This window comes from Drosophila virilis, unplaced genomic scaffold (genome assembly GCF_030788295.1).
Source record: "Drosophila virilis strain 15010-1051.87 unplaced genomic scaffold, Dvir_AGI_RSII-ME tig00001750, whole genome shotgun sequence".
Lineage (NCBI taxonomy): Eukaryota > Metazoa > Arthropoda > Insecta > Diptera > Drosophilidae > Drosophila > Drosophila virilis.
The window spans coordinates 594456-605076 of NW_027212857.1; the positions used below are offsets into that span (position 1 = coordinate 594456).

The 10621-nt window shown below is 38.6% G+C and overlaps 1 long non-coding RNA gene across 3 annotated transcripts; it reads left to right on the forward strand.

Annotated features, from left to right (window-relative positions):
* The first annotated feature begins 352 nt into the window (after positions 1-352).
* LOC116650062 (uncharacterized) lies at positions 353-5162 on the forward strand. Of its 3 annotated transcripts, none has more exons than XR_004303055.2 (3): positions 353-744; positions 811-4522; positions 4767-5160. It is a non-coding gene; the product is annotated as an uncharacterized lncRNA (long non-coding RNA). The 3 variants fall into 3 exon arrangements; XR_004303054.2 differs by having other exon boundaries at positions 4770-5160; XR_011417326.1 differs by having other exon boundaries at positions 356-744; positions 811-1191; positions 2049-5162.
* The last annotated feature ends 5459 nt before the right edge of the window (positions 5163-10621 follow it).

The window sequence follows — 10621 nt, forward strand, 5'->3', positions numbered from 1 at the left end:
AGAGTAAACAGAAAATAAATATAAATATTTTATTTAGGTCAATTAATTGTGTATTAAATAAAATGTAAGTGTAAAATGTAATGTAAGAGCCTATTGCTACCACAGGCACAAAAGGCACACAATTGAAGAAGTAACCTCTGGCTCACGACAAACGCCGCGATCTACTTGTGCGCACATCCACACAACACAAACGTATGAATGTTTGTAGATCTCGGGGTTTTGTGGGAAGCTATGCAGGGAGAAAGAGATGGATGCAAGTGCGCGAAGCAATGAGTGAGATCGAGGCACATGCATACACATATGTATATGTTTTTGGGCTGTAAGGATTTAAAAATGGCATACATACATATATTAAGAAAACGCATCAGCCGCGACGTTGTGCTGAGCGAGATGCGGCTTCATACTGAACGTTCGGCTTTTGAGGCCCGAGTTCGGCTGCCACTCTCAGCAGTATTACTCTGTCTGTGCACAGTAAAATGGTCGCAGGTATCCTTGGGGTCGCCTCGTTTCGATTTTTTTTGTTTCGATAAATAGGGCCATTTGGTATGTCTATACATTGTATGGTTAGTGCTACCAGGTACCAAAGTAGACAAAAATTCTGCGCAGAAGACAAACAAGTAGAAATGCCAAGGCAATCTACCGAAATAGCTTCTCAGCCCAACGTATATGAAGTCATTAATAATGATGAAGTACGTAAAGTAGTGACTTTGCATATAAAAGATATGCTATATTTCTTTAAACATGGTAAGAAAATTATAGCAACAATTGATGTTAGCGATTTATATACTAATAATGGAAATATTGACTTAGGACAACTATATTAAAAATCAGCCAACTGAAAATGGCACCGTGGAAAAATATCATTGAAATACTTAGTTTCAATAAAAAATTTCAAAATTATGGGCAATAAAATATTAAACACATTGAGAGTAGCGCTACTCAAGTCGGTGACCACAATAAAAAATGTTAAAGAGAAAGAAGCTATATTGTCTACACTACATATCGATCCAGTATAAGGAGGTCATACATTCATTACAAAAACATTGGCCAAGGACAAAAGACATTATTACTTGAAAACTATGACTCGTGATACAACGGAGTTCATCCAGAAAGTTCATCAACTCGTTCTTCAAGCTGCAACGCGTCTTTGCTTACATTTACAAGTTTGTAAATCGCATGTAAGGAGCTGAGGTAACTGTAAGCAACGTGCATCATGGCACACATATGTTTCTGTGGTCAGTGCAAATAGATACTCCTGGCGATGACTACAAGGCACTGATGGAAGGAAGGCCCGCCAAACGGTCTAGCTCAATGGCCTCTCTCGCGCCATTCTTTAACGACTTCGGCTTACTCCGAGCGGTGGACCGCTGAAAAACTCGTTGGACTTCTCGCCAGCATCCTGTGAACAAAGTAATCATAGTCCACTTTCATAAACGGAACTTACTTGCTGGAACTCGCGTCGTATTGGCTTCGATTCGGCTCCAATACTGGCCCATTGGCGGTCGTAAAACAGTCTCTAGTATTGTTGCCAAATGCATAATCTGTTTTCGTGCGAAGCCACGATTGGCAGAGCACATAATGGCAGATCTACCAGCTGATCGTTCTTCTACAAGAGCGAAGTCCGCAACAGGCCTCCCGTGAAATGGTACATTAGCCTGTTTATATGCTTCGCTACAAAGGCAGTACACTTAGAGCTTGTAAAGGATTTGTTTACAATATCGTTTCTAAACGTCCTTAAACGGTTCATCCTGACTCGCACTTAAACTTTGTAGGCGCTAAGAATGAGCTGGCAGATCTGAGCCGCCTGTTCCTGAGTGACGGGCATGTCAAAGCTGTTCACGAGTTTTGCCTATCCGACTCAATTGAATGGTCGTTCATCCCTCCTCGCTTTCCATACTTTGCCGGGCTATGGGAAGCCGCTGTGAAGACTGCGAAGCACAATTTTGATCGCTCTGTCGGCCGTTCTATCTTGGACTTCGATTCGCTGCGCACGCTCGTCTGCCACATCACGGCAATTATTAATTCTCGTCCATTACTTCCACTTTCAGAGCATTCCGATGATCTTAACGTCTTGACACCCGCATACATCCTGGGTACAGCACCATCTTCGTCATACATTGAGCCTGATCTAGCGGAACTTAATTTCGTTGGCGCGAAAAATATTTAACGCTTCTTCAACCGCGCTCCAAATGGCGCACTCCTCAGCCACGATTCTCCATCAACGATGTCGTCCTTGTTAGGGATGAGAACCTACCGCCGCTGAAGTGGCCATTAGATAGAGTTCTAGAGCTGATCTAGCGATCTGATGGGGTATCTAGAGTTTGCAGTGCTTCAGACTGCGAATGGAGTCATACGCAGAGCCGTACGAAGGCTCTGTTTGCTGCCAAAACAGGATGATGTTGAAAGCCCCTTGCCTTCCAACGGGGGGAGGATGTTTGGTCAAGTGATCGGTAGAGATAACAGCGACAGCTGCGTGCAGTAACAGCAGAAGACAATAATCATAATTACAGCTTAAGAGCAAATGATGTTTGCTCCTTGTAAGTTGCTGCCTACTCTCTTCAACGGCCCTTTGCCTGCTGCATTGACACCCGCAACCCATCGTTCTGAGCGGAGCTCAATTTCGTTCGTTTTGCATATAGTTTATTTTTTCGTTTGATCGCAAGCAAGACACAAGTATTGCGAGTTGACTGTCGAGCAATATTATAAATTATAATAAGTGCGGTAAAATAATTTGAAACAAAATATAAAACTTCGAATTTCGTTGCACACAAAGCAGTGCTAATTAATTAGTTGCAAAAAGGCTTGTAACTACACAATAGCATATAGAAAACTGTCGCAATAACCATGCAGTAAGAATGCAAAGCGGACGAGCATTAATGTATACAGAAATTCTTAAAGCTGCTGCCCCATTCAATTGCGCAGTTGCATATAATATTGGTTATTTCTTAACCGATCTTTATGAAATTTTCTACAATATATTTTATTGTACCATAGAATACTTGTGTATTCTGAAAAGGTCAATTGCATTTAAATTGTGGCTTAAATTGGTTGGCAATAAAAGTTGGGTTATTAATATGATTTATAGCTCTGTGGTGGTAGCGGGGAGGTTGCGAAAGGTATAAAATGAAAGATACTTGAGATATATATAATATTCTAGAAGCAACATATCATGTTTGGTGGCTCTAGCTCTTATTATTTACTTAATTTGCTAAAAAAACAGGATGTCGATATCGATTTTTATCGATTGCTTGGAAACGGAAACAAACTCGATATGCGGAGGCACTAGGAGCACCTACATCTAAAATTTTAAGTCTCTAGCTCTTATAAGATCTGATTTCCTTGCGTTCATACATACGGACATAGCTAGATCGACTCGGCTATTGGTGCTGATCAAGAATATATATACTTTATGGGGTCGGAGATGCTTCCTTCTGCCTGTTACATACATTTGGATTTTGCACAAATACAATATACCCTTATACCCATTTTTAATGGGTTCAGAGTATAAAAGCCTGAAGAAACTGTCGAGCGTGTGCGCCATAATTTTATTTTCATTCTTCCTGGAAGCAACATTATGACATTTTTGTACTTTATTTGGAGTAAGTTGACATCAACCAAGAGCATTCCGAAAACATCCGACGAAGCCCAGCAGCTGGAGGAACAGATTACACCGAAGGTTTAGTAAGGTTTAGGACGCAGATCTTGAAGGAGACAGGAGTTAACACCATACATTACCCTTGCCCCTCACAACAACCATAAGTGCCAACGGCACACATTGATCGCTGCCTATAAGCTCTGTTCAAGTCGCCACTTCTCTTCGCTACAACAACGACCGCTGCTCATGAACTCTCTTCAAGTGCCTCCTCATAAACCATTCTGCACGTCAAGCGTTTTGGGCGCAGCAGCAATGTTGTCACCCGACACTGCCACGTCAACATATTAAACGCAACGACGACGTTGCGCTAGCTAAGCACTGGCCGTTGCCGGGTGTTTCGCTATATCCGCTGCAATTATGCTGACATTCGAGCTGTGCATAAAAACATACAACTGAGAATCGACATCCACTTATTTCATTACCCAAGCAATTCTTAGGCTTCCACAGGAGAATGTTTCATCATTACTTGTTGAGGTAGTCCTTGAGACTGCCGTAATTTATATATGCGCATAAGACTCTCTCGCTCTCTTATACTGATAATACATATGCATATATGCAGCCGCTACGCTGCTGGCGTAACCGGCAGCGCAGCTACGCGGTCTTAGCATTAAGCACTTATGTATATAGGCTAAGTGTACTTATAGATATATTCAATAAAGCATTCTAAAAACCAAACTCAAACGGCGTAGACGTGCCAGATTTATTTACTCGTCCCTCGAGTGTACATGGCGACCGTGACAGGACTTCCGGAGGACCTTGGAAAATCAACAACTATAACAACATAGGCGGCAGCAACAACAAATGCGCCAACGGTAGCAACTTGGATCTGAACAATCGAGGGTGCAGCGGCGACCAAAAGAATTCTGAGTGAGTAATGTAATGTGAAGGGAAATAAACGCGGTGGAGTAAAAAAGAAATTAAAACAAAGAGTAGCGCATCTGAGATGGTTACTAAAATTCCAGCACTCGCATGGTCGATGGCTCAAAAGTTACAAGCTGAGCTCGACTTTTTGATTGAAATCAAAAACAATAAAATTTCCAACACACCTACTCGCTCAAGAGATATAAATAACACATATAAACAAAATACTAATCGACCGCCTACCTCAAAGAAGCTGCCTAAACTAAAGAAGAGATGCCCCAACGAGTGGGAACAAGTGCGTATCCAGCACCGGTGCCACTGCAGACATCGAAGAAATAGCAGCCTGTGCAGCCAGCACCGGCCCCGTCTAGCGCACCAAGCTAGACCTGGAGTAGTAAGCCGACAGCGCTACTGAGAGCGCCCACCAAACAACATAAGTTTTTTTAAATGCACTGCGATGCATAACACTCAAAATTAATATAAATCTCGTAAAATTAAGCTCAAACATTTCTACCCGATTGTAGTGCGGCCCGTAAAGCCACGCAAATGCTAGGCAGGAAAACATGTAAACAATTTTTTTTACAATTCCAAACCATTTAATTTAAATGGCATATCAATATGAAAAAATCAGCTACTTAGTAAAAAAATTAATTAACAATATTAATTAACAAATATATATGTCTATAGAAACAAATGAGCGGAGCTCAATTTCGTTCGTTTTGCATATAGTTTATTTTTTCGTTTGATCGCAAGCAAGACACAAGTATTGCGAGTTGACTGTCGAGCAATATTATAAATTATAATAAGTGCGGTAAAATAATTTGAAACAAAATATAAAACTTCGAATTTCGTTGCACACAAAGCAGTGCTAATTAATTAGTTGCAAAAAGGCTTGTAACTACACAATAGCATATAGAAAACTGTCGCAATAACCATGCAGTAAGAATGCAAAGCGGACGAGCATTAATGTATACAGAAATTCTTAAAGCTGCTGCCCCATTCAATTGCGCAGTTGCATATAATATTGGTTATTTCTTAACCGATCTTTATGAAATTTTCTACAATATATTTTATTGTACCATAGAATACTTGTGTATTCTGAAAAGGTCAATTGCATTTAAATTGTGGCTTAAATTGGTTGGCAATAAAAGTTGGGTTATTAATATGATTTATAGCTCTGTGGTGGTAGCGGGGAGGTTGCGAAAGGTATAAAATGAAAGATACTTGAGATATATATAATATTCTAGAAGCAACATATCATGTTTGGTGGCTCTAGCTCTTATTATTTACTTAATTTGCTAAAAAAACAGGATGTCGATATCGATTTTTATCGATTGCTTGGAAACGGAAACAAACTCGATATGCGGAGGCACTAGGAGCACCTACATCTAAAATTTTAAGTCTCTAGCTCTTATAAGATCTGATTTCCTTGCGTTCATACATACGGACATAGCTAGATCGACTCGGCTATTGGTGCTGATCAAGAATATATATACTTTATGGGGTCGGAGATGCTTCCTTCTGCCTGTTACATACATTTGGATTTTGCACAAATACAATATACCCTTATACCCATTTTTAATGGGTTCAGAGTATAAAAGCCTGAAGAAACTGTCGAGCGTGTGCGCCATAATTTTATTTTCATTCTTCCTGGAAGCAACATTATGACATTTTTGTACTTTATTTGGAGTAAGTTGACATCAACCAAGAGCATTCCGAAAACATCCGACGAAGCCCAGCAGCTGGAGGAACAGATTACACCGAAGGTTTAGTAAGGTTTAGGACGCAGATCTTGAAGGAGACAGGAGTTAACACCATACATTACCCTTGCCCCTCACAACAACCATAAGTGCCAACGGCACACATTGATCGCTGCCTATAAGCTCTGTTCAAGTCGCCACTTCTCTTCGCTACAACAACGACCGCTGCTCATGAACTCTCTTCAAGTGCCTCCTCATAAACCATTCTGCACGTCAAGCGTTTTGGGCGCAGCAGCAATGTTGTCACCCGACACTGCCACGTCAACATATTAAACGCAACGACGACGTTGCGCTAGCTAAGCACTGGCCGTTGCCGGGTGTTTCGCTATATCCGCTGCAATTATGCTGACATTCGAGCTGTGCATAAAAACATACAACTGAGAATCGACATCCACTTATTTCATTACCCAAGCAATTCTTAGGCTTCCACAGGAGAATGTTTCATCATTACTTGTTGAGGTAGTCCTTGAGACTGCCGTAATTTATATATGCGCATAAGACTCTCTCGCTCTCTTATACTGATAATACATATGCATATATGCAGCCGCTACGCTGCTGGCGTAACCGGCAGCGCAGCTACGCGGTCTTAGCATTAAGCACTTATGTATATAGGCTAAGTGTACTTATAGATATATTCAATAAAGCATTCTAAAAACCAAACTCAAACGGCGTAGACGTGCCAGATTTATTTACTCGTCCCTCGAGTGTACATGGCGACCGTGACAGGACTTCCGGAGGACCTTGGAAAATCAACAACTATAACAACATAGGCGGCAGCAACAACAAATGCGCCAACGGTAGCAACTTGGATCTGAACAATCGAGGGTGCAGCGGCGACCAAAAGAATTCTGAGTGAGTAATGTAATGTGAAGGGAAATAAACGCGGTGGAGGAAAAAAGAAATTAAAACAAAGAGTAGCGCATCTGAGATGGTTACTAAAATTCCAGCACTCGCATGGTCGATGGCTCAAAAGTTACAAGCTGAGCTCGACTTTTTGATTGAAATCAAAAACAATAAAATTTCCAACACACCTACTCGCTCAAGAGATATAAATAACACATATAAACAAAATACTAATCGACCGCCTACCTCAAAGAAGCTGCCTAAACTAAAGAAGAGATGCCCCAACGAGTGGGAACAAGTGCGTATCCAGCACCGGTGCCACTGCAGACATCGAAGAAATAGCAGCCTGTGCAGCCAGCACCGGCCCCGTCTAGCGCACCAAGCTAGACCTGGAGTAGTAAGCCGACAGCGCTACTGAGAGCGCCCACCAAACAACATAAGTTTTTTTAAATGCACTGCGATGCATAACACTCAAAATTAATATAAATCTCGTAAAATTAAGCTCAAACATTTCTACCCGATTGTAGTGCGGCCCGTAAAGCCACGCAAATGCTAGGCAGGAAAACATGTAAACAATTTTTTTTACAATTCCAAACCATTTAATTTAAATGGCATATCAATATGAAAAAATCAGCTACTTAGTAAAAAAATTAATTAACAATATTAATTAACAAATATATATGTCTATAGAAACAAATGAAATAAGTAAATTGGTGGAAATTTTGCCAAAAAAAGGCATTGTAGACGTAAAAAGTCGAAGTCGAAGACCCCGATCCATAACTAATAACAATACTTATTGTTATAATTTTTATCATAATACTAGCACATCTATTATACAAATTGTATAAGTACCATAATAAATGTATTAAGAAGCGATATCAAAGCCAAGCAAACGACCTGGATAAAATTAAAAAAAAATTTCTTGTTATTAGCAACAAAGATTGTTTAAAAAAATATTATTGAAAAAAAAAAAAAATAAAATAGGAATACTTCCAATGTGACTATAAGTAGACACGCAACAACACTAGTTGCATGTTTTAACCAATCACGTTTAGTGATACACGACAATAAAGAAAAATTAAATAGCCAACATTGGTCGTACGTATCAAGATTTTTGCAAGATTGAAAACAAAAAATTAAATAAATATATATTCTCTAGACATAACAATAGCTTCGATTTTGAATACCCCAGCATTAGTTGTAGAAGATACAAACACAGACATAAGAGGCATTAAGCGATTCTGAAATCGCAAGATCTACACGATCTTGATCTTACGATACCAGCGGTAATCACATTACCCGAGCTATCTGAGTCTGAATTTTTGATTTTGTAATCTAAGACGAAACTTTAAATATGGCCATGACACAAGTAGAATTCCTTAAACTAGCCTCTTCACTCATACCTGAGTTTAGTGGAAAGTCTGACAATTTACATTTATGCTCTTAATTTAGTGGATTCACTAAAAGGAACACATGAATCTACAGCAGTAAGCCTAACAAGAACTAGGCTCAAAAGCCATGTTCGACACTTAATCAATACAGAACAAACAATTATTGCTAAAATAGACAAACTTAAGGGCGGCATAACATGCGAATCAGCAAAAGAATTATCCGCTAAATTGTTTAATCTGCTGCAAAAGCAAAAGACAGCAAGTCAATTTATTCAAGAAGTTGAACAGTTGAAAAGGCTTGTATCACAAGAATACGCTGAAGAACATAGCTTACAAGTTGCTTTAAAATCCATTAAACCACAACAGCACAATTGAGGAAGTGAGATCTGTACTGAAATCACGAAATTTCAATAACATGAGTGAGGTTACAACTGTCTTTGTCGATAGCTGCACAAACACAATAGGACATCCAAATACAGTCCTATGTGCTGCGCAACATCAGAGAAATAGACCCAACCGAGGCAATAACCGCGGAAACAACCGCGGAAATTTCCAAAATAATGGTAATAGATATTACAATAATTATAAAATTAATGACAACAATAGATAGAGAGGCCAATTTAGAGGAAACTCTAGAGGTCGTGGTAACTCTAACAGAGGCCACAACAATAACAATAGCAATAATATAAGAGTTGCCCACAATACTTCCGGAAACTCCCAACTGCCCTTTGGTACAAAACAATAGATAGTAAAAGAGTTCATTCGATTAATTTTAGTGTTAATATATTCGTTACGTGCACAAATGTAGCTACAGGCAAGAAACTAATATTTTTGATAAATACTGATGCAGATATATCTTTGTTAAAATATTAGAAAATGTTGTTAAAATTCCGACACCTTCAGTGATATAAACATTAAAAAGAAAGTTAATATTTAGGAATCAATCAAGCATTGATTTAAACCAAAGGGCTAATATCTTTATAAGTACAAACAACTAAATATATAATTCCTCACAACTTCCATATTGTCAATTCAACTCTTTCTGTACCGTGTGATGGAATTTTAGGCATAGATGTTGTTAAAAAATAAATTTGTCAATTAAATTTTACGCCTTCAAAAGGTCTGCTCTTAATAAGACCAGATAATCTTAATTGTCCTATCCCATAACATACAGATCCGGATACAGATGCAATAGTGTTACCAGCAAGTCCCGAAGTTGTCCGAAAAATCGAGCTAACTTAAAATGAAGTAGCATTCTAATTCTGTACCAGGAAATTCAACCTGGTATATATGCAGCAAACACAGTCGTAACGACTGCAAATGCATTTATCCGTTTACTAAATACAAATGATTAATATACACAAGTTAAATTATGAGCCGTTAGCAAATTATAAAATATCCGAAATAAACAATAAAACTAGATCCAAAGATGTTATGTGAAAGTTAACAACAAATTTTCCGACGCTTTTTAATAAACAATTTAAAGAAATTTGTTGTCAATATACAGATATATTCGGACTAGAAACCGAACGAATTACATATATAATTTTATACGCAGAATCTAAGATTAAAAGATGATGAACCTGTGTATATACAAAATTATAGAAATCCTCATAGTCAAAAATTCGAGATTCAAGCTCAGGTCGACAAATTAATTAAAGATAAAATAGTCGAACCTTCTGTTTCAGAATACAATAGCCCATTGTTACCAGTAGCAAAAAAATCAATAGATAAAAAAAATGGCGATTAGTAATTGACTATCCTCAAATTAATAGGTAGAGAAAAATATTTCTCTTGCCTTGACTTGATGTCAGGATTTTATCAGATTAAGCTAGACGAAAACTCTAGAGATATAACATCCTTTTCAACGAGCTATGGTTCTTATCGCTTCACTCGATTGCCATTTGGATTGAAAATAGCGCCAGATTCATTACAAAGAATGATGACTATTGCATTCTCTGCACTTGAACTGTTACAAGCATTCCTTTATATGGATGATTTGATAGTAATCGGTTGTTCCGAAAAACACATGCTTAACAATTTAATTAGTGTTTTCGACACGTGTAGAAAATACAACTTGAAGCTACTCCCTGAAAAATGTTCATTTTTTA